The 25,747-nt window shown below is 38.1% G+C and overlaps 1 protein-coding gene across 1 annotated transcript in view; it reads right to left on the bottom strand.

Annotated features, from left to right (window-relative positions):
- LOC122321159 (cell adhesion molecule Dscam2-like) overlaps nucleotides 1-24,883 on the bottom strand; it is a 994,286-nt gene extending 969,403 nt beyond the window's left edge. Inside the window, exon 1 of the mRNA XM_070278943.1 lies at nucleotides 24,858-24,883. The gene's annotated coding sequence lies outside the window, so the exon portion shown is untranslated. The remainder of the gene's footprint in view (nucleotides 1-24,857) is intronic.
- Between the last annotated feature and the right edge of the window lie 864 nt (nucleotides 24,884-25,747).

The raw sequence follows: 25,747 nt of genomic DNA, 5'->3' as shown, positions 1-25,747 counted from the left end.
GGATGGGTCTTGCACAGGGAATACTTGTTGGCAAAAGATTCTGAATATACCTCTAGCTGTCTATTTTCTTCCTGTTGGTGAAGAGCCTGGGCGGGTTGCTTCCTTATCGAGTTGATTTAAAGCTGGTGATCTGCTATTTCCGAATCACGCATGCGCCTCTTTTCTCCCACCAGCTGTTCGATTTGCTGATTAGATTTGTAGTATTTTTTCTCTTTCCCATAAGGAGTAGAGATTTTAACTGCCTCAACGAATACTTCTTCCAGGGCGCTCGTAGTGTATTCGATGTCAGATTCCATGTTAAGCTCCGGGCCGAGTTCTTTGTGGTTACTCACGTACTTTTTTTTATTTAAGCCAGTTCGTTTTTGGCAAAATCACAATGAAAGGGGGTTCCTTTATTTCTGGGCTTTGAAGAAGTGTTAAAATCACAAGCAAGTGGTCTGATGATAAGTCCGAGACTGCTTTGGCACTTATTAGATTCCGAGGTATATTTTTTTTACCGCAAAATCTATAAGATCTGGGAGCTTGCGTGGGGAAACATAGCCCAGCTTATTTCTCACATTTTTAATTGCATTATACCATTCCCTTCCTTTGGGAGTCACCGACTAAAACCGATTTCCAAGTGAATTGCAGAAGTCCATAAATTGTCTTTCCGAGATTGAGAAACGAGGAGGGCAGAAAACGGCAGCGATGTAAATGCTTCCCTTACTTGACTGATTTGTATCACTGTGGCCTGCAAGAAGTTTGTTGCAAGCCTCCTGTGAAAATGGTGTTTAATGCGGTATCTGATTTGAACTCCAGTTCCGCTGAAACTTCAAATGATCTGTGCAATAGATTGTCCAGTCTCTTAGTTGAAAGTTGCATTTGCGTTTTCACCAGTAGCATAACGTTAATATGGTTTTTGGTCATGAGCTGTGACAATTCTAGTTTATGCAGTGAGACATCATTGGCGGTTCACATTGATTTAGACTGTTGTGTTCTGGTTTTGAACAAGTGTTTGCAAGGTCGTTTTCATAAATGACATAAGCTCCATCATACTTTGTTGGAGGGTAAGCATCATAGTTTCCGTTTTGCTGTGTGGCTGTTCTGGGGCCTGTTGAGCGCTTCGTGAGTTAGGCTGAACTGGATTTTCCATTCCAGATCTTTGAGCATCGGCATGGGAGAAGCCGTTGGTGGTGTTTAGGGGACCGAATGAGGACCTCGCAGCTTTGACGAAGAAGACGTCTAGAGTAGTGGTTGACGCAATGTGCACATTCCGTGGATTTTAGTTACGCGTTGCGGTCGCTTGACGCATGCGACTCTTCAACTCCTTGTACACCACAGAGTCTCTATAGTCTGCCGTAAGTTTGCCTCCGCAGTTTCCATATTTTTCTTCACGGTACTGTCCTTGTTTGTAGTACAGTGAGCGGAGTTGTGGGCGTCCCCGCAGACTACAGACTACAGAACCCGAAGTGTGCAGTAGGACCAGGTGTATCCATACTCTTGGCAATTAGTGCATTGCATTTATATGGCTTTTCAACAGTGATTCTCCGATGCAAAAGATATTGCAGCTTGTAAATTGGGTGGACTTCGTTCTTTTTCAGCGACCTGCTTTCTGGCTCGAGCTCGACCTTAAAGAGTGGTTGTGGCTTTTTATTTTTATTTTGAATGTTTATAACATTCTTGGGGGCGAAGCCCTTTTCTTTAAGGGCGGTTTTTATTTTATTGGGCCGCTTTGACCCTTTCCAAAGCTGGTGTTTTTGTACTTGCTGTAGTCGGTAACGTCGAGGTATTTTGAATTACATACGTTGCCGCTGTGGCTGCGGAAATTGCAGCACTGATGTTGCGAAATTATAGTGACAGATCTTTGTTAATAATAAATAAATAAAAATCCCCATCGTAGAAGTCCCGGTGCGGGGAAGAGGGGAAAACTCCCCCAAAACCACATGGCAACTTTAAGTTTCCCAAGAAAACTCAAATCGTGGTCGGGAAATCGAAGATTTTTTTATTTTTTTTATTTTAAAGTGTCGCAACCAATGAAATAATGAAAAAAAACCCTCCCTTTACAGTTAACGGCAAATAATAATGTAGTTTTAAAAACCACGTAATTTCAAGAAAAATGAAAAAAAAATATAACCTTTTAATAATAAATATTCTTTTAAAAAAATCTAAAATAATGAAGAAGTATAAGTGAGTAAATAATTAAAAGTTTAATAAGCAAAGATTTAACGGTAAAGAAAATGTAAAGAAAGAAACAAAAAAAAAAGATTTGCATACGAAATTGTAAAATAATTTATCAGTAGGGAGATCTATAAAATCATGTAAAGAAGGATTAAAAAAAAAAGATAAAGTTTTTATGTGCAAAATTTTGGCTGCTTGTGTGTTTGCCGAGATTTTTCTTTTGTGTCAATTCTTTTTACATTTGATTACCAGAATTTGCAGCATCACCGCCAACGAATGGAAGCGCTCTCATCATTTAACCATTTAACTCACCATTTAATTTAATTTTTCGGCATTTTTATTTTAATTTATTTGCTACCGAAATTTATGCTACACGATCACATGAATAATTAAATACAATTAGCCTCCCACAAAAAAAAAAGTAGATTTATTAAATAATGAAAATATATATATATTGAATTAAATTGAAGTAAAAACAATAACAAAGTTAAATATTGAATTGAAGTAAATTAAAAAGGAAAAGAATAACAAAGTTACCTATTAAACACTTATATCTAATTTTTGTTGTATAACATATCTCCCAAGTTTTATTAAGATACACTTCTATTTTAGAATATTTTATGAGCAATTCAAATGTATATCCCATCTTTATTTTATTATATAAATAAACCCATATTATAATGTTTGAGTAAATAACCCTGTTTAACTCCGTGCTGACCCAAGAGCCGTTGTAGGTTCGAAATATTAAAAGGGGCCTAATGCGTTGTTTTATCGGAAGAGCATTGGCCTTGGTAGGGAGGGCTAATAACACCCCCGTTCACATTTAGGGGCGTGGTATGTCTAGCGAGAAGTTCTCGTTCCTTTTTTCTCATCCGTCTGTCCGATTTTCATGTTATCTCTTTTCCGGCCGATTTTGAATCGTTACCTATTTGCACGCGATAAATTTTAATTATTAAAGATACAAGTGAGCACCCGTAATCTGTGTTCTCTGAAGAACACCACGACGTTTGCCGACGAGATATAGCCGGAATTCAACGCGTGCGGGACAAACAGTTTGCAAGACCACCAGCTCAACGTAGTTCGTTACAAGAATCTTTGGAGATGTGTGGCGAATGTTTCAGCTCGGTCTTCGTCGCTGCGAGCCCCGCATTCCGAAGAGTTCCTTATCGGGGTGGTCGTTTCAATTGGGGCGCTAAGATTTGGGTGGGCCCTCCATGGGGGGTACTTTGTGCTTGTTGGCGAGAGATTCTGGATGTACCTCATCTGTGCATTTTCTTCCTGTTGGTGAAGAGCCTGGTCGAGTGATCGGGTTGCTTCCTTAAGGCGTTGTTTTGAAGCTGGTGATCTGTTGTTTTGCACATCACGACGCGTGCGTCTCTTTTCTCGCACGATCTGTTCGATTTGCTGATTAGATTTGAAGTATTTGTGAAGTAGTGAAGTATTTACTTCTTTCCCATGAGGAGTAGAGATTTTAGCTGCCGCAACGAGTACTTCTTCCAGGGCGCTCGTAGTGTAGTCGATGTCCAATTCCATGTTAAATTCCGGGGCGAGTTCTATGTGGGCACTCACGTACTTTTTGTATTTTAGCCAATTCGTTTTTGGCGTTGTCAGGCTGAAGGGGTGTTCGCTTATTTCTGGGCTGCCGCAACGAGTACTTCTTCCAGGGCGCTCGTAGTGTAGTCGATGTCCAATTCCATGTTAAATTCCGGGGCGAGTTCTATGTGGGCACTCACGTACTTTTTGTATTTTAGCCAATTCGTTTTTGGCGTTGTCAGGCTGAAGGGGTGTTCGCTTATTTCTGGGCTTTGAAGAAGCGTTAAAAGTAAAGGCGAGTGGTCTGATGATAAGTCCGAGATTACTTTGGCACTTATTAGATTGCGAGGTATGTTTTTTGTCACTGCAAAATCAATAAGGTCGGGGAGCTTTCGTGAGTCTGTTGGCCAGTATGTGGGACTTCCAGGGGAAACGTAGTCCAGTTTATTTTTCACATTTATAATTGCATTGTACAATTGTCTTCCTTTGGGAGTCACTAGACGTGATCCACAGTGCGTATGTTTGGCGTTGTAGTCTCCTGCGGCTATAAATCGATCCCCAAGTGCATTGTAGAAGTCCATAAATTATCCTTCCGAGATTGAGAAACGAGGAGGGCAGTAAACGGCAGCGATTGAAAGGATTCCGTTGCTTGACTGAATTTGTATCGATGTGGCCTACAAGAAGTTTGTGGCAAACCTTTTGTGAAAATGGTGTTTAGTGCAGTCTCTGATTTGAGTTCCAGTTCCGCCGTGAGCTTTTCCATCTGGATGATTTATGCAGTAGATTGTAAAGCCTCTTATTTGAAAGTTGTATTGGCTTGTAAGATGCGTTTCCACCAGTAGCATAACGTCAATATGGTTTTCGGACAAGTATTGTGACAATTCTAGTTTATGCCGTGAGACACCATTGGCGTTCCACATTGATATTCGTAGCGCCTGCATAGATTATTTAAACTGTTATGCTACGAGCATCTGTATCACCATGTAATGGTTTTGAACAAGCGTTTGCATGGTCGTTTTCATGAATGACATAAGCTCCATCATACTTTGTTGGACGGTAAGCATCATAGTTTCCGTTTTGCTGTGTGGCTGTTCTGGGGCCTGTTGAGCGCTTTGAGAGTTAAGCTGAATTAGAATTTCCCTTTCAGATCGTAGAGCATCGGCATAGGAGAAGCCGTTGGTGGTGTTTAGTGGACCGAATGAGGATCTCGCAGCTTTGGCGAAGAAGACGTCTGGCGTAGTTTTTGATGCAATTTACGCATTCTGTGGATTTTGGTTGCGCGTTGCGGTCGCTTGACGCATGCGACTCTTTAACTCCTTATACACCATACATCCTCTATAGTTTGCTGTATGGCTGCCTCCGCAGTTTCCACATTTCTTCACGGTTCTGTCCTTGTTTGTAGTGCAGCAAGCGGACTTGTGGGCGTCCCCGCAGACTACACAGACAGCCCGAAGTGTGCGGTAAGACCTTGTGTTTCCATACTCTTGACAGTTAGTGCATTGCACTGGACCGTTGCGTTTATGTGGCTCTTCAACAGTGATTTACCGATGCAAAAGATATTGCAGGTTGTAAATTGGGTGGACTTCGTTCTTCTTCAGCGACCTGCTTTTTGGTTCTACACCCTTTACTACCACTTGTAGGCTCTTACTGCTTTTCAGCTGGTACGTGTAATAGTTTTTCTGTACAGTGTCCAGATATTTGGACACGATTCGGAAGTGCTCTTCAGTCTTGGTTTGCACCTTTGTATCATGGATGTTCCCTTTGATAAGCGGAACAACATGAAAGTTGTCACCGTTCCCGATCAACGACGCAATTTTGTTGACCAGGGCACTCGAGCTTTTTTCCCTAATATAGATTGGAGGGGGCTTGGGTTTTTTTGCGGTGTCTTGGCTGGTTGGTTTTCCTCAGCCTCCGCCAGTAGGGCAAATCTGTTAGTAGTGGGTCTGTCTGGTTCTTTATCGATATTCAGGACACAGTTAATTTTTGTTTTGTTGCCTGCCGGATTACTCTGCGGGCTAAGCTTGCGCTTAATTTGGATGTAGCGATCCATTCCAGTCTGTGTGGCCGTTACCGCTTTGGCACTTTCCGAGGTTGTTGTTTTTGTACTCGCTGTAGTCGTTGACGTCGCGGTACTTTGAGTTGCAGAGGTTTTCGCTGTTGTTGCAGAAGTTGTAGCACTGCTAGTTGTTGGTGCGAAATTTGTTTCCGATATTGGAGGGGGGGGGGGGGGGTTACACTGCGAACTCCAAGACCGTGCCCTTTGGGTTGCTTATAAGCTTAAAGCCGGGTTGCTTATAATCGCCGATTTTTCCACTTCGGTATCACGGGTTGAAAAGTAAGAGTGGAAGCCGTTTCTTTGGTTCACTGAACTTCTACGCTCGTTCTTTTGATCGTTGCTCAATGAGCTCATTGCGTGGCACTTATTTTTTTTAAACAATGCACTAGTTTTGGTTTAGCGCATCACAACTGTTATAAAAAGCTTTTCTATTGCTTTTAATAAATTGAAGTTCGGCGTCTCTTCGCTTATATTGGGTTACCCCAGTTTTTTGATTAGCTTTATTATGGTGCAGTTTTCCCGGAGTTTGGACAAAGCACGTCCGCTCAGTTCGGTAGTTCGACGGGAAGTGCATTAATTGCATTAATTCGTATCCCAAATTTCTAGTCGTAAATAAAGCCACTAAGAAAAAGAACATTGACTCAAAAGTATATGAAATAATTGAAACATTTCCACTAACTAAAACTATTATGACAGATAACGAACCAAGTTTTACTTCGGCCCAGTTTGAATATTTCCTACAACGTTCTGAAATATCAATTCATTGGTTATTTTTGGGCTTTGAAGCGTTAATAGTACAGGCGAGTGGTCTGATGATAAATCCGATTTTGCTTTGGCACTTATCAGATTGCAAGGTGTGTTTTCTGTTTCTTCAAGATCAATAAGGTCTCGGAGTTTACATTGCACAGTGGTTCCGTCAGAGACCAAAAATCAAAAAATTTGATGACATATTTTTTAAGAAAAATGTATCAAAATTGTCTCATAAAAGTCCAAACTTCTCTTTGGCATACCGGATTTTACTATAAATCTAACGGTACTTTCTAAAAATAGATTTGAAATCGGGAACACGTGTTCATTTTGGCAACGCAGCTGCGCTTTGGAAGTTATTTCTCTCTTTCAATTCGCCCTTTAAAGTGATCAGACGTACGCTGCAGTGCTCCGATTTGAATAATTTAACATGAATTATGAAATTGAAGGTATTTACTTTAAATTGAGATATTAATAATTAACTTTCCTGAAAAAGTTTTTTCGTAAAACTAATTTCATCGAATAACCCTTTTTTGTGTATTTTTTTTAAAGTATATTTTATGTTTAGTTAGACTTTTAGTTATGTTCCAAGAAAACCCAGAACTTGGTTTGTATGTTTTCGTGATCGTCTTATTTTAGGTTACTAAATATTTTAAAATTAGCTGCCGAAATTTGCCGATGTGTCTAATATCGTAAAAATACTAACACACATACTATAGGATATAGTCGGCTGATCCTTATGAAATTTGGAAGGTCGTGTTATTTTGTCAAATATAGCATTCGTACAAAAACTGAAATCTCTAACTGTAAAAACACCCAAGTTATAGCATTTTCGATCAATCAGTTATATGGCAGCTATATGATATAGTTGCCCGATCTGGCTGATTTTAACATATTATTTTAGAATAAGAATATAAATATTTTGTGCAAAGTTTCCAGTCCCTACCTCAACTAGAAGTATTTTTGGCCGCTCTCTTCATACAAGCCGGACCACTGTGCATTGGTCTGTTGTCCTGTATTTGGGCTTCCAGCTGAAACATAGTCCAGTCCAATTGCCTTCTGTTAGGTCATTGAGAGTTTTCAATGCCGGGAAAAGAAATGCAGAATTTAAATCTTCTACGTTATATTTTTTTTTACCGCAGGCAGACGAAACTGTGATCAACCATTGTCATCATCCAGTTTATGGTGCTAAGTGACTAATCATCTGGTGACTATTAATATGAACAGAGAGTGCGGCTCGACTAGTCATACGCGAAGCTAAAGCTCTCGATAGCGGAAATAGCGCCCCGAAATAGTGATTGCGAAGCTAAAGCTCTCTTAAAATGGGCCCGTTGAAGTCGAGTGGCCGAGAAAGAGTCGGCTTGCGACCAACTAAGGTGATATATCCATACTTTAGCTTAATAAATAAACAATAACTAATTTAGCGGCTGCTGCCTGACCCGACACCTTCCTTTGAGAGACACTAGACTTGATCCCCGTATGATTCGCATACGTATGTCTCCTGGGGCTATAAAACGATCCCCAAGTAAATTGTAGAACCCCATAAATTGTATTTCCGAGATGTATTTCCGTTACTTGACTGAATTTTTTTTCGATGTGGCCTGCCTGCGGGATTAAAGGATTCAAGGCAAAACCGCAGGTATGTCTGCAAAAAATTGGAATTGGAAAAGATGAATTCAAGAATTTCAGAAAAGAATTTCAGCACAAGACGTGGATTTAGTCTTGTGCAGAAATGTTGCACCCTCCTTTCAATTCTTGTCGCATACGTACTTGTAAATTAGTACAAGTATAGCTAACAATTTGAATAGTTGGAATAAAAATATATAAAAAAATGTGGACAAAATTAATAAACATCAAAATAAATATCCGCATCACTGTTGTTTTGTTTTTCGCCAGATATGAAATTAAATATATTTTTTCGTGTTTCGCCATAGTTATTTAATTTAATTAATTAAATAATTAAAAATGAGAAAAATAATAAATTTTAAAATTTATAGTTGTTGTCTGCTTATTAAAAATAAATAAAATCAGAAAATGGAGAATAATAATTATAATTATAAACAAAAATTAAAATCCACGACTCTTAATAACATAAGGGGTTATATACCTTTTTTATTAAAAAAAAAATCAAAAATTTTTGTATTGCTTTATCTTAAGGAACAACTCCTTGAGAACAGTTTCCCAAATTTTCATAGAGATTCGAGCAGTAGAAAAAAAGTTATAGCGCGGTGTTATGGATTGGCAGAAAACTACTGAACCGATTTACTTCAAATTGTTTTTCAAATGTTCGTAATGAAATTTTTCTGTTTTTTTTTCGCCGAAATGAATTTTTTAGTGAAATTTCTATAGACCAAAAAGGATAAAACATTCAACATAAATAAAGCATTCATTTTTAGCATAAAAAGTTCCCATATGCAACAGTCCCCCTTAAAAACTATTTAATATTTTTCTACGAAATTTTGCACAAACATTGTTAATAAAGTGTACTATCAAAAAATAAAAAAATACGTGCAATTAAATAATTGCTACATACCTACAAAATAAATCCGAACTTTCCTCTTTTTCTTCGACAAAGAAGGTGCATAACCCCTTAAGAAGAAGATTAAATGTCAGTAAAAAGCATTCGCCGGTTAGAGGAACGTTTGGAAGCTGAGTCAGTTCCTTTAGTAAAGATCGAGCTAGTGTGCAGACTTCAGGTTTTAAATGAGACAATTTTTAAGGCAAATGAACTGCAAGACCAGATCGAGAATTAAGATGAGGAAGATGAATATTGAGCCGAGTTAGAAGAATTAGAAATAACGACTACGGCAAGGGTGATGTCTTCATTAAATGCCTTCACAGCCCCAACTCGAGCTGGACTTCCCAGTTCAGCATTGCCAAAATTCAGTGGCAACTTTTCGGAGTTAAAAAATTTAAGGAGTCTCTTCGAGACATTAGTAGACAAGGATGTGAACATTCCTGTTATCGAGAAATTTAAGCATTTAATTTTTTGCCTCTCTGGTGAAGCCTTAGGAACTATCAAGGCATTCCAAGTCACCAACAGTAATCATGGCAATGCTATCGCTAGTCTGAAAAGAGTTTACGATAACGAATGTCTCATCTTTGCGAACCAAATAAGCAAATTATTCAGCCTTCCGAAAGTTTCGTAGACGGCGTCGTCGTTGAGAGGTCTCATCGACACAGTGTCATCGTCATTTACGGGTCAATATTGTCCATAGGAGATGACACTAAAATTGCAAACTCAATGATCATTCATTTAGTTTTGAGTAGAGTAGATCCAGTGACCAGAGAAAAATGGGAAGAGTCACTGGATTATGAGGAATTGCCGCTGTGGTCCGATTTCGAAAAAATATTAAACCGTAGGTACCAGCACCTGTCCGCTGAAGAGATTGGCAAGCCAAAACAGGAGAAAATTGGGTTCGGGAAGCAGCACAATAGGAGCTTGCTCCGCTTCCAATAAACAAGCATGCAGTTATTGCAACGCACAAGACCATAGTCTTGCCCAGTGTAGTCCGTTCGCTCGCCTTGCTGTAATGCAACGGTTTGAGTTTGTCAAGTCAGCCTCATTATGTTTAAATTGTCTGCGAAAAGGTCACACGGTTGCGAAGTGTAAATCGACTAGATGTCAAATTTGTGCAAGATCGCACCACAAACTTCTGCACCGATTTACTGTGACCGAAAATAACTTGGCGCTACCACCACCAAATGAACATCCTCCTCCAGCGCTACATCTTGATGTCCCTTCTACGTCACATGCTTTGCATGCGTCATCTCTAGAAAGGGTTTTGTTAGCGACGTCGATCGTAAGCGTTAGAACTAAAAATGGCGAGCATATATTGGCCCGAGCACCTCTTGACTCTGGGTCACAAATGAACTTCATTACTTAAGAACTTGCTCAACGCTTACAGATCCGTAGGGAGGAATCGTGTATCAACTTGATTGGAATTGGTCAAGCTATTTCCCAGGTTAAGAAAAAGATACACACTGTGGTGCAGTCAACGATTAATGGTAGATTAATAGTAGTTATCAGCCTGACCAGTCAGTGAAAGTGAAAGATTGGGACCAACCAAAGAACTTGCCTTTAGCAGACCCATATTTTTATAAACCTCAGCGGATAGACATGTTAATTGGAGCTGAGTCATTTTTCGAACTGTTGTCCGTTGGCCAAAGCAAACAAGGTCCGAACCATCCCATTCTCCAGAAAACTCTCCTTGGATAGTATCGGGAAAATATAAGGCTAATACCTCAACTCCTCAACAGCCTGTCTCTAGCCTGAATTGCAAAGAAGAATTACTCGAGTCGATAGATGGCAATTTGAAAAAATTCTGGTCGTTGGAAGAAGTACCAACTTCTAAAAAGTTTTTGTCACCTGATCAAGGAACCTGTGAGGAACATTATCAGAAAAATACTGTTGTACTGCCTTCAGGTCGATTTGAAGTCAGGCTTCCATTTAAATTGGATCCAACCGTTTTCGGAAAACTTGTTTGAGGTAGCGCAACGCCGTTTTTTGTCGCTCGAGAGGAGATTATCTCGAGATCCGAATTTAAAGAAAATGTATTTGGAATTTATGGAAGAATCCTTAAGTCATATGTCCCCAACAAGCAATGTTGTTTTTGCTACTCCACTCTATGTAATACCCCATCAGTGTGTCTTACGGCTCCAAAGCACATCGACCAAGTTACGAGTCGTGTTTGATGCGTCTTGTAAGACATCAACACAGAAGTGCCTAAACGATCTATTGATGGTTAGTCCTACAATCCAGAAAGAGTTTTATTCAACTATTTAACGTGTTTTCGGTTCCGCGAAAACAAATTTGCTCTGATAGCCGACATAAAAAATATGAATTGCCAAGCAATGGTAAATTATGTCGCACGGATCTTAATGTCACTTTAGAAAAAATTTTATTTTACTTTAAATAAATTTTTTGACTCATGTGTGCCTTGGAAATGTCCGTCCGCTTCAACAAATCCTCCTTGGTTTACAAGGTGCCTCGCTAACTTAAAAAATAAAAAAAATAAGCTTTTACTTAAATATAAAAAAACCTGCAGTAGTGTTGATTTCTCAAGATACCTACTAGCTCGGTCGAATTTTACCGTGCATAACGCTGAATGTTATAGGAATTATATTGACCGCTGCCGGATACAATTTACTCAGGATCCAAAGCAGTTTTATAATTTTGTAAACACTAAGCGTAAACACGTATCTTTTTCACCCCTGCTTACGTTTGAAAATTCCTCTGCGACTTCTGATCATGCCATTGCCGATCTATTCGCAGAATTTTTTCAAACAACTTATTCTCTTCCAAAATTGACTGATCAGCCTTACGCATATAACATTCAAGGAGCAAATCTTATTTTCTGTCCGTTTTTTTCTGAGAACAACTTATTATCTGGTCTTTTAAGGGTAAAACCCATTTATTCGCCAGGCCCCGATGGAGTACCAGGCTGTGTGCTAAAATACTGTGCCAGGGCTCTATGCAAACCTCTACTTAGACTTTTCAACTTATCTTTGGAAACCTCGATTTTTCCCCTTAAGTAGAAGGAATCATTTATAATTCCCCTACATAAAAAAGGGAAAAAGTCTGAGGCTGCCAACTACAGAGGCATCTCTAAGTTGTCGGCAATTCCAAAGTTATTTGAAAAATTAATTACCCCTCATTTGCAACACCTTTGCTCTTCGATCATCACTCCTTGTCAGCATGGCTTTATTAAGCGTCGCTCCACCACCACAAACTTATTGGAGTTGACATCCTTTGTCATAGATGGCTTTTGTAAGGGATATCAAACCAATGTAATTTACACAGACGTCAGCAAAGCATTTGATTCAGTTAATCACTCACTCTTGTTGAGTAAACTGAATATGCTGGGTTTTCCTAAAGACCTCTTAACGTGGATCTCCAGCTACCTAGATGGAAGGACACAAAGAGTCTTATTTAAAAACATACAGTCCCGTCTGGTCCGTGCTACATCCGGCGTCCCTCAAGGAAGTCATCTTGGCCCGTTATTATTTACGCTTTTTATAAATGACTTGCCCCCTGCTTTAACGAACTCTCTAGTTCTTATGTATGCAGATGATGTAAAGCTTTGTCTTCAGTACAAATCCATCTCTGCCCAATGCAGTCTTCAGTCTGACCTTGATAACTTTCAAAAATGGTGTTTAGCTAATGATCTAATACTTAATGGATCAAAATGCAAACATATGTCTTTTTATCGTTCTTGCCCTCTGCAAGCTACTTATTCTATTAATGGGATTGCCTTAGAAAAATTAACCCAGGTTAATGATCTCGGCATCCTATTAGACATCAAACTTAAATTTGCCGACCATATTTCCTTAATGGTTAATAAGGCTAAAGGAGTCCTTGGTTTTATCAAAAGGTGGCCAAAAGAATTTAATGACCCCTATATAACCAAAACATTATTTATTTCCTTGGTCCGTCCTATACTAGAGTACGGTTCATGTGTCTGGAGTCCCCAATATGGAGTTCATAAGGACCGCATAGAATCCGTACAAAAGAACTTTTTAATATTTGCACTTAGAGGTTTATACTGGGATGCAAATCTTCAGCTTCCATCCTACAGTAGCAGACTTTTACTTATAAACTTACCTAGCTTAACAAATCGTAGGACAATGCTCGGTTTAGTTTTCCTGCATAACCTGATTAACGGGGATGTAGATAGCCAGCATTTACTAACACGCTTAAATTTCAACATTCCTAATAGATGGACTTGAAACTTTAGTCCTCTGTTCCTTAGCCGTTGTAGTTCGACATATGCACTGCATGACCCTTTTAGGGTATTATGTTCGAACTACAATGGTCTCTACTCTATTACATCTCTTTCCTGTCCCTCTAATTTAAAATACAGAACTTTAAATTTCCTTACTAACTCCTCTTAGCTTAACAAACTTCAATTAGCTTAATATGTACTAACAAATCGTTTCTCGAGCGCCCCTCGGTCGTCTGGGCCTCTAAGCTTTATGATGAATACAGGAATGCTAGCTGATGCTCTTATTGACGCACAAGCCATTTCCAAATTCTGAAAGACAGCGAAAAAAAAAAAAAAAAATAAAAATAAAAAAAATTAAGCCGATATGCGATACCAGTTGATAGTGTGAAGGAAAGACCCATCAGAGTCCTTGAAACTGTGCAAGCTCAACACCGTTACATATGGCACTGCCTCATTCCTGACCATAAGGTGTTTAAAGAGGTTGAGTGAATCTGTGAAAAATACAATTCCTCGAGCTTAAGTAGTTATTGGGTCCGATTTTTACGTCGACGACATGTAACCGGGTGCTGGTTGCCTTGAGGAGCTAACGACAAATAAGTCTGAAGTAACTCAGGTTATTCAAAACGCTTGGTTTGAATTGAGCAAGTGGTTGTCAAACTCGCCTGAAGTTACTGCATCCGAGAGCACGGCTAAGTTTCGGACTAAGAGCTGACTTAAGCATTAGGAATCGCTTGGATTCCTAAAGATGATATATTTAAATTTTAAATTGATGCTTCAGTCATGGGTCAAAGGGCGACCATGCAGAACATTCTTAACATTCTTAGCAAACTTTTGCAACAAACTTGAACTGCGTGGTCATTGTAGGAGTCTCCATGTCAAATCCAGACGGACAAACGTGAATGGCTAAATTGACTCGGCTGTCAAATTTACGAATATATATAGTTTATGGGGTCAGAGATGATTCTGGGGTCATATGCGTGCAAATCATACGAGTCAATGTTCCAAATTGGATAGTTCTATCTCTTATATCCATAGAGATCCACGCGCTGAAAATTTTAGCCCGTTTGTTTGAGAAATTTTACATATATACACATATACATATTACAGGTATACCTCCCGGGAGGGATCGTAGCAAACTTTTGCAACAAACTTGAACTGCGTGGTCATTGTAGGAGTCTTCATGTCAAATCCAGACGGACAAAAGTATATGGACGTACACGTCTGGACTTCTGGAGTACAAACGTACATGGACGGTACAAACGTACAAACGTAATAAGCCCTCTTGGCTTATTAAGCCTCATACTTATAAAAGGAAAGATCGTATTGCAAAAACTTTGACTAAATAAGCTAGATTGGGATGAGTCAATTACTGCACTTGGAAACAGAAACATTAGAGGAAATCTCAATTCCGAAATTCTTGTTTACCGAGCCGATGCCCCGATTAAAATTCATGCTTAACGCATCGATGAGAGCCAATGGAGCCTGCGTTTATATTCGTTGCGAATCTGCAGAAGGTATTCAAGTTTAATTGTTGACTGCAAGGTCTAAAATAGCGCGGTCCCCCGTCTTGAGCTATGTGCCGCTCACCTTCTCGCAGATCTCTGCCGCAAGATAAAGCCTCTAATAAAAGTATCGATCGAACGAACTGTATTTGGATTCGTACAGTTCGTACTGTAGGATTCATTCCTATCGTTCCCATCGGAGGATTCGTTCCCATCCATCGTCATTATCAATGTTTGGTCATTGAGCGTTTTCAATGCCGTAAATAAAAGACGATTTTGTATTTAAATTGCACGTTATAAATGTTTATTTCTGCATGCAGATCAAGCCGGATGATCCGCAGATAGACCAGCTATGGTGCATGCAGGGACTCAAGTAAAATACAGAGAGAGGGCGGCCCGACAAGTCACCTCGAGCTAAAGCTCTCGAAAGTGGAAAGGGGGGCCCAACCTAGACATTGCCGAGCTAAAACTCTCTATAGAAAGCTTGTTGAGTCGAGCGGCCGAGAAAGAGTCGGCTTGCGATCAACAAAGCCTTTGTACAAACTTAAGCCTAATAAATAAACATTACACTAATAATTACACTAAACATTACATAAACATTATTTAAACATTATTTAAACATAAACATTAAACGCCGTGCTGCTGCTTGACCCGACAATCAACATTCGTCTCAAACAGAGTTGCTGGAATTTAAGAGTGGTCAGATGATAGTTGGATAGGTAGATGATCACGTGGCGGAATCTACCAACTAAACAGAACTCGGTAAATATAGTGTCCAGAGGTGGAGGCGTAACCGAGACTTTAAAATCGATTTGGTATATAGGTCCATCTTTTCAAAACTAACCCGACGGGCCTCCTGCTTAATCTGTCACCAGAACTTCTAGATATAGAAGCAAAAAAGAATGTGGTCGGATTAACCGCAATGGTCTCTACCTCATATTTAATGGATATGATTGAAGGATTTTCCTCTCACCTAAAACTGCTGCGAGTGTTCGTTTATTTATCGTACGATGCCAAGTTTCCAGTATTGTTGACAAAACGCTCTCAATTTGTTCAGAGCTCAATTTGTTCATGTTTTCTGCGGTGGAACACAACTCCTTTGGACTTTAGTCCTTTTGGTGGCTGAAGTGAGCGTGGTATAGTTATTAAGGGCTTATATACAGTTGTGATTGATTAAAAAATCAATTTATTTTTTACTGCATATTCTTTAAGTATATACTGTTGAGAATACTTGCACAAAAATTCATAACGATCGGAGCATTAGAACCGAAGTTGTATCTATTTATAGCGCACTACCTGCATATAAAACTTGAACAAACTGGAAACTTTAAACGCGATTATCTCAGAATTTTTTTTTTGGAAATTACCTTTGCGGTGGACACGGTTACTAAAAAACTACTAATCCGATCAACACCAAATTTTGACCACTTATTTATTGATATGATATTAGCTAGTCCGTGAACGAGGGATTTTCAATTTTTTTGAGAACTACATTTTTAAAGCATAAAAATCGAAAATCTTATACCTTGAAAAGTACATTTTTTGTTAAAAACGTCGCCATTTTTTTGTTAATCAAAATTTTTACAAATCCTTCGTTCACAGACTAGACAATACAATATACTAGCTAAATTTTTTTGAATTTTGGATTTCGGATGAACCGTTTTCGGGATATCATGTCCACCGCAAGACGTATAATCCACCGTTATAATCCACTCTGTAGGCTAATCCCAGATTTCATGTGTGAGAACTTTAATGAGAACAGCGCTAAACAAGCAAAATATTTCTTTAAGCTCTCTTAAGTGGATTTACTTTATTGTTTATTTTATTTTATTTTAAGTTTTATTTTTTTTCAAAATTAAAATAAAAAAAAAATTTTTCTTTTTGGTGGACCCGAAGTTTATATACAAGTTAACTGAAGTTAACCGAGCAGCAGCAATGTCCGATTATTTAAGAGCTCGCTCTGGCCAAACTGCTGACACAGCGTCTGGCCGGATGCCCATACATAGCGGCAAGCACTGCATATTTGCGTGGCCGCTATGAAATACATTTTGTTAGCTTTAAGTTTCAGTTTGTATTAGAACGTCACTCAATAAAGAGGACTTAATTTCAATACTCCGGCACAGCCGTTAAATAGTAAATTCATTTTATTGCTCCCACCGTAATTCCTGCCATAGAAGGAATTTCCCTCGGCAACCGCTAGGGACCCAAACATGGCTTACTACCTACGAGGAGAAGCAACCCCTCAGCAACCACCAGGGGCGACTACACCATCACCAAACAGTATTTTCACGTACAGCAACTTTCCCATTCCCAATATCTAACAGTTGTTTAGAGAAAATTTCGGCGGACGGATCCCGAAGCATTTGAACGCGCATATTCTTCGGCAGTTGCACTTTTTAAGTTGCACTCGCGATGATTTTAAGCACGCATTAATTTAATTAGCGTACGTTAAAGGTGGAATAACTGGAAGAGTTTGTCTGTAATCACTTGAAAGGAGTACCACAGAGCCGCCAAATAGTTTATCATTGTTATTTATATCCGTTAATGTCCAATCCAATGCCACAAGCGAATGGTTGCGTACCATCCTAAATAATTATTTTACATTGTTTCAGCACTATGCCCATATACGATTGTTCTTTTATGTTGCACACTGCATCTGGATTATTTTGAATGTTTAGTGGCAACTTAAGTGCTGAATGAGCTGTTCTGCCTCTATCTTATAAAGTTGCGGCAATGCCAGAAGATGCAATGGCCAAAGCGATGCAATTTTTAATCGTAATTCCACCTGGTGCATAAATTCCATAATTCCACCTGGCTCCTTATCCTGCCGCATCTGCGAGCATAATGCGGTCGTAAATAATTTTTTGTTTGTCATTAAGTAGTGGAATATTGCGACTAACAATGCCTGTCATTTCTACTGTATCGTACTGTAGTTCAAGATGTATATCTGTGATGAGTAAAAACGATGTCATTTGGAAGCATGAATTGAATACAGTAGAATCCGGTTATAGCGCCTTTCAAGGGACAAATAATTTTACGTCGTTATATCCGGACGACGCTATAACCAATATGTATAACCCTATAGGAGCAAGAAAAAAATAAATCAATCTGAGGACAGATTGTAAATAAAACCAAAGATTATAAAGTACATAGATGGGACATCAGGGCCTAAAACGGTCAACTTTTTGCGTCGAGCTTGTTGGTGAGGGGGGAACGCACATGCATACGATTCTATTTTTAGAACTCCTTACATGTACCCGTCAACAAAAATTTGAACCTATGTATGTATGTATGTATGTGTGACTGCTCGCACGACGGCGTAAAAAGGTTTTGGCTTCCAAATTTCAATTTCAATTTCTCGTTTCTGTTCGATGCGCCGATGTGGTAGTTGGTAGAACAAATAGTATTTTTGGTCACCGCAGATCGAGAAAGGATGGTAGCGTAATGCATAGAGTAGTTACTCTATGTGTACTTTTTCTGAGTTCAAATCCTCGTAAGGACTTTGAACTTTTTCTTTCTTTTATAATTATTATTATTTTTATACCCTTGCAGAGGGTATTATAATTTTGGTCAAAAGTGTGCAACGCAGTGAAGGAGACATCTCCGACCCTATAAAGTATATATATTCTTGATCAGGATCACCTCCTGAGTTGATATGAGCATGTCCGTCTGTCCGTCTGTCCGTCTGTCTGTCCGTCTGTCTGTCCGTCTGTCTGTTTCTACGCGAACTAGTCTCTCAGTTTTAAAGCTATCGACTTGAAACTTTGCACACACCCTTCTTTCCTTTGCACGCAGTATATAAGTCGGAACGGCCCGGATCGGCCGACTATATCCTATAGCTGCCATATAACTGATTGATCGGAAATGGTATAACTTTGGTGTTTTTAGAGTTAGAGAGTTCAAATTTGACATGAGAGCTATTTTTGGCAAAATAATACGACATGCCAAATTTCATAAGGATCGGCCGACTATATCCTATAGCTGCCATATAACTGAACGATCGCAAATGACCCAACTTTCGTGTTTTTGAAGATAGAAAGCTGGAACTTAGTACAGATTTAATTCTTGGTCAGTTGATCCAACCTACCAAATTTCATTAGGATCGGCCGACTATATCCCATAGCTGCCATATAACTGAACGATCGGAAATGGTATTTGGTAGAAATATCAACTTTCGTATTTTTGAAGATAGAAGTTTGGGACTTTTTTTAGATTTTGTATTGTAATAAATTGGATTATATATTCCTATTCCCATAAGGATCGGCCAACTATATCCGATGTTTGCGATAAATATCCGGTTTTAACTGCAAGGGTATATAAACTTCGGCTCCGCCCGAAGTTAGCTTTCCTTTCTTGTTATACCCTTGCAGAGGGTATTATAATTTTGGTCAAAAGTGTGCAACGCAGTGAAGGAGACATCTCCGACCCTATAAAGTATATATATTCTTGATCAGGATCACCTCCTGAGTTGATATGAGCATGTCCGTCTGTCCGTCTGTCCGTCTGTCTGTCTGTTTCTACGCGAACTAGTCTCTCAGTTTTAAAGCTATCGACTTGAAACTTTGCACACACCCTTCTTTTCTTTGCACGCAGTATATAAGTCGGAACGGCCGGGATCGGCCGACTATATCCTATAGCTGCCATATAACTGATTAATCGGAAATGGTATAACTTTGGTGTTTTTAGAGTTAGAGAGTTCAAATTTGACATGAGAGCTATTTTTGGCAAAACATTACGACATGTCTTATAGCTGCCATATAACTGAACGATCGGAAATGACCCAACTTTCGTGTTTTTGAAGATAGAAAGCTGGCACTTGGTACACATTCTATTTTTGGTCAGTTAATCCGATCTACCAAATTTCATAACGATCGGCTGACTATATCTTATAGCTACCATATAACTGAACGATCGGAAATGATTTTTGGTAGAAATACCAACTTTGGTATTTTTGAAGATAGAAGCTTGAGACTTTTTTTAGATTTTGTATTGTAATAAATTGGATTATATATTCATATTCCCATAAGGATCGGCCAACTTTATCCGATGTTTGCGATATATATCCGGTTTAAACTGCAAGGGTATATAAACTTCGGCTCCGCCCGAAGTTAGCTTTCCTTTCTTGTTTTTTCCTTTAATTGTATTATTATACCCTTGCAGAGGGTATTATAATTTTGTCCAAAAGTGTGCAACGCAGTGAAGGAGACATCTCCGACCCTATAAAGTATATATATTCTTGATCAGGATCACCTCCTGAGTTGATATGAGCATGTCCGTCTGTCCGTCTGTCCGTCTGTCTGTCTGTCTGTTTCTACGCGAACTAGTCTCTCAGTTTTAAAGCTATCGTCTTGAAACTTTGCACACACCCTTCTTTCCTTTGCACGCAGTATATAAGTCGGAACGACCGGGATCGGCCGACTATATCCTATAGCTGCCATATAACTGATTGATCGGAAATGGTATAACTTTGGTGTTTTTAGAGTTAGAGGGCTAAAAATTGACATGAGAGCTATTTTTGGCAAAATAATACGACATGCCAAATTTCATATGGATCGGACGACTATATCTTATAGCTGCCATATAACTGAACGATCGGAAATGACCCAACTTTCGTGTTTTTGAAGATAGAAAGCTGGAACTTGGTACACATTCTATTTTTGGTCAGTTAATTCGACCTACAAAATTTCATTAGGATCGGCCGACTATATCCTATAGCTGCAATATAACTGAACGATCGGAAATGGTATTTAGTAGAAATATCAACTTTTGTATTTTTGAAGATAGAAGCTTGGGACTTTTTTTTCGATTTTTTAGTGTAATCGATTGGTTTTATTATGATGTAATCATAAGGATCGGCCAACTATATCCGATGTTTGCAATATATATCCGGTTTTAGCTGCAAGGGTATATCAACTTCGGCTCCGCCCGAAGTTAGCTTTGCTTTCTTGTTTTTCTTTAATTTTACAATTGTAAAATTGTTTAATTCTTCTTTATGTCCGGCTAATAAAATTTCAAGGGAGTCCGTCCGGCATTTTGTCATCCGACCCGTCCGTCACTTATTATACCCTTGCAGAGGGTATTATAATTTTGTCCAAAAGTGTGCAACGCAGTGAAGGAGACATCTCCGACCCTATAAAGTATATATATTCTTGATCAGGATCACCTCCTGAGTTGATATGAGCATGTCCGTCTGTCCGTCTGTCCGTCTGTCTGTTTCTACGCAAACTAGTCTATCAGTTTTAAAGCTATCGTCTTGAAACTTTGCACACACCCTTTTTTCCTTTGCACGCAGTATATAAGTCGGAACGGCCGGGATCGGCTGACTATATCCTATAGCTGCCATATAACTGATTGATCGGAAATGGTATAACTTTGGTGTTTTTAGAGTTAAAGAGTTCAAATTTGACATGAGAGCTATTTTTGGCAAAATAATACGACATGCCAAATTTCATAAGGATCGGCCGACTATATCCTATAGCTGCCATATAACTGAACGATCGGAAATGACCCAACTTTCGTGTTTTTGAAGATAGAAAGCTGGAATTTAGTACAGACTCTATTTTTAGTTAGTTGGTCCAACCTACCAAATTTTATTAGGATCGGCCGACTATATCCTATAGCTGCCATATAACTGAACGATCGGAAATGACCCAACTTTTGTGTTTTGGAAAATAGAAAGCTGGAACTTGGTACAGATTATATTTTTGGTCAAAAATATATATATATATATATAATATATATATATTTATATATTTGGTATAAAAAGAATCATAAAACTAAAACTTTATCGAAATTGAAACAACCGCCCGCTAATGAAGTCGAACCCAGGACCCCATGAATAAGGACCGCGCACTATCCATCTAGGCTACCCTCGAAGTTGATTTTATGATACTTAATGGGTGTTAAAGGAGGCGCTAGAATCTATACCAAAAACAGAGTTGACGAGTAAGGATAGTAAAAGATATTTCTGATCTCTTTACTCTTACATTGGTTCGATTACAACGTTTCAATCTTACATCGTTCCAAAGATGTTACGATCTAAAAATAGAATTCTCTCTCTCCCTATCTCATCTGCCAGCCGTTTGTCGTGGAACCCGCTCTCAAATGTTTTCATTATTACAGCGGGTTCCACGACGGAAAAAATGAAAACATTTGAGAGCGAGTTTCACGACGCGGCCTGCCAAAATGCCGTAGAACCCGCACTTATAGACATTTTTACAGCGGATTCCACTACGAACTGAGACGATGTTAAGGTTATTTTACAATTTTGTATTTTTTTTTATTGGATTATAAATTTAGGAAAAAACATTAAAATAATAAAACAATAATATAAATAGATTTAAAATTAAAAAAAAATGGACTCCCCGAGCCTGGTTTGAACTCGTTTTACTTTGCACACCAGCCAAGCACTCTACCACTAGGCTATTCCTCATTCGTTGTCGCGCGAAAAATTTCTCAAACTTAACTTGTCGCGCAATGGAACCCGCTCGTTCCAGCGGGTTCAACTGTTGGAACCCGCCATAGAAAATTTTTCTTTGTATGAGATGTCCCATCTATGTACTTTATAATCTTTAATAAAACTTTCAACTGTTAAAAAAAAAAAAAGTTCGTAATAGGTTTCTAAAATAAAACATATTAGTTTTTTTATCAAAAAAAAAAAATTTAATAAATTTAATTCAATATTGAACTTTGACTAGAGAGTAGAGAGAGTAGTGAGGGTGTAAGAATCTTTGTGTCGCTTTCTTTTTCTTACAGCGTCCTTTGATGACTTTCGCTGTACATATTTATTTTTCGGAATTTCACAATATCCAGTTGAATTGTGAATAATTTCGTCGGTATAAGCGTATTGTGCTAAAAGCGGAAACGTTCTAAGCGGAGTTCCTTTTATATAAGTTCGTATGTGGACCAACCAAACCATCGAGTTTTCGTCGCAATAACCGGACGACCGCTATAAGCGGAGTCGTTACAGCCGGATTCTAATGTATACGAATTGACTTCAAGGAACAGGGTAGAATCTGGATTTGTACCGAGAAGTATGCCGCGCAATGGTTCAGGTGGTGTTTCAATTTTGGGTGGTTGTACTTTTCCTGATGAGCAACACATCCCAAATGGGTAATTTTTAAGTTTGAGTGCATGACAATACAGGTTTTTTTTTCCAAATTACCAATAATTACTTGGAAAAAGCAGAATGTTCAACATCAAGCTCATACTGCTCCTCGATGAACTCCTTTGCGTTGTTGGTCAATTCTATTTCTAACTATGTATGAATCGCTTCTCTTCATTGCAGTTGTCTTTGTTGATAACGTTTATCTCGTGCCTCTTTCAATTGTGATTCACGTAACTGCGTTACTTTCGTGCTCTTCTATATCGCGCGGCTCTATAATTGACCGTTCGACGACTCAATTTGGCCCAATTGCGTTTTCTTGGCACTGCTGACTGTAGATAAGAGGTCGCCAGGGCTCTATTTCAGAGGCATATGACACACACATAAATTTACGATACGTTACGCTCACAGCCTACTTACTGTTATTTATTACTATATGTGCAGCCATTTCGGAAAAGTATAATTCCCGCTGTCGAACGGGATAAAAAGATCTTATCTGTTCCCCTGGCTCTAAGCTACCTCTCTACCAATTTTCACTCAAATTTGTTATGCCGTTCTTGATATATAATTGGTGTAACATAACACGACTTTATTTTATATTGTATATAGATTATTATAATACACAAGTTGGTATTTGTACCAAATACCAATTCCGATCGTTCAGTTATATGCCAGCTGTAGGATATAGACGGCTGATCCCTATGAAATTTTTTAGGCAAAGGCAAAGGCCAAATACAAAAAACAACAACCGAGCTAAACAACAACAAATGCATAGTCTCTCATAGTCTCTCAAATAGCTTTTGGTTGTGATGTCAAACAGAATTGGGGACATCGAAGCTATGAATTTCTTTTATTTATAGTTTTATTACAGTTTTTAATTTTTATTTAATTAATATTTTTTTTGTTACTTTTTTTTCATTGAAAATGGTACTATAATTTTTTTTCAGTGTACCGACATGTCTTGCAAAAAAAAGTTCTCGCTCCAATGCATTGGGACTTTTTGCATTGGTATTAGAGTTTGCTCTGCCGTATGCTGAGCTTGACACCCCTGATTTACATTAATTTCATAAATTTTTTACTCACTTTGCGCTGCGCAAACACTGGTTCTCGCTACTAAACGTTTTCCCAAATGATGTTCGTGCCAACGTTGACATCCATTGGCGAGCATGTTGTTGCCATCGTAGACAAAATAGAATGATTTCAATTTCATGCCAGCATTTTGGCGAACAAAAATTTGACGACGAACACTACCATTTACGGGAAAAATTTCGGCGAGCACAACATGTTCGCCAACATGCTCGCCTGTGCATGGGCCCATTAACTCTCATATCATAACCAGATCTCGGATTTTTTATGCATTTTTTACGTTTTAAATTTTTATAATGGCCATTGGCCATACATCAAAAATTAAAGAGTTTGTGACATTTTTATTAAAAAAAAAAAATTGTTTCGTAAAAAAAATGTACGTTTCATGTTTTTTTTTTTAAGAAAAATTTATCGTAAGTCTTAACTTTTATTTAAAAACCAAGTATTTGTAAGTTATAACTGAAGTAAGTTAAAATAAAATTTCAATTTAAAATTTAAAGTTTCGATATTATTTCAATTCACTTTTATATTTAAGCCTTAAAATAAAGGTTGAAAAAAAAAATTGATTTGATATTTGTTATTTCATAATGAAACTTCCTTGAGGATCGGGAAACTAAATCCGTCTAATGTCATACTTTATATTAAACAGGATACATTCAAATTCTGTCGTCTGTAAAAACAGAAAGACTTATACCAGTTGCACGACTTGAATGAATGAGATCCATTTCACAAACTAACAGACTAAAATATCGCTTTATATTTGGCCGGCATCTTGGACATAATTAATTCAATATAAAAAAATATTTACCAAAAAAATTTTTTTCGGAATTGTTTAGCCTTGTTTAAATTGTATTTTAATTTGTTTAAGTGACACACATTTATTCTTTGTGTTTTCTATTCATAAATATATTCATTTAAAATAGTAAAAAAACTTCATAGTCGCCTACAATTTTTGGTATTCCGCAGCGAGAACATAGCGATACTCTGAAAAACCTATCGATAGTTAACATATGCGCCAACCATATGCGCAATGATTTGATCCTTTTTAATAAAGCTTTTAAGCTTTAAAAATATTATTTTTCGCCTTGAAATATTAAGTAATATGTTTAACCATTTTTAGTTGGCAGGAATTATAAAACAAACATACTACGTATTCTATACTTATAAATATATAGTTTATATCTTAATGTATCCGGATTTTTTTTAAATCTATGAACGTTTATTTAGGAAAAACATGTACAATGGCTGCTTGAGTGACTCCCAAAGATTTTGCGAGCTCTTCTTGTGTTCGGCACCAATCTTCATCGAGATATGCTTCAACTTCGTCATTTTAAAGCTTGTTTGGCTGTCCAGGACGTTCTGCGTCTTCCAAATCAAAATCGTAATTTTTAAATCTTGCGAGCCACTTTTGGCAGGGTGGCCATCAAAATAAGATGACTTTCGGTAGCAGTTTTCTTCATATTGAAGTAATGAGGAAGAACCCCCGCAAAAACACGGAAAAACTTGGACATATTTGACAGAAACAGTGCATCCAAAATAATTTTTACACTTCAAATGAATAACATACATATACTGAAATAGATGCGCAATAACATAAACTTTCTAACGCATGAATGGAATATTGAAACGCGGCGAATAGTCATGCGGCGAATAGTCATATATATATAGGTATTTATTTTATTATTTATGTTTATAGAGAAAAAAATAATTTTGGTTAAAAGTATGAAACTCAGTTAAGACTTTTTAGACCCTGTGAAGTATGTATATTAGAGCGGGTCAATTTTTTTCGCAAAAATCGTCCCCCATATTCGGAATCTACGAAGAATTCTAAGAAAAT

This window comes from Drosophila bipectinata, chromosome 2R (assembly GCF_030179905.1).
Source record: "Drosophila bipectinata strain 14024-0381.07 chromosome 2R, DbipHiC1v2, whole genome shotgun sequence".
NCBI lineage: Eukaryota > Metazoa > Arthropoda > Insecta > Diptera > Drosophilidae > Drosophila > Drosophila bipectinata.
Note: the sequence above shows the minus strand (reverse complement) of the source record. Positions and strands in the feature narration are given on the sequence as shown.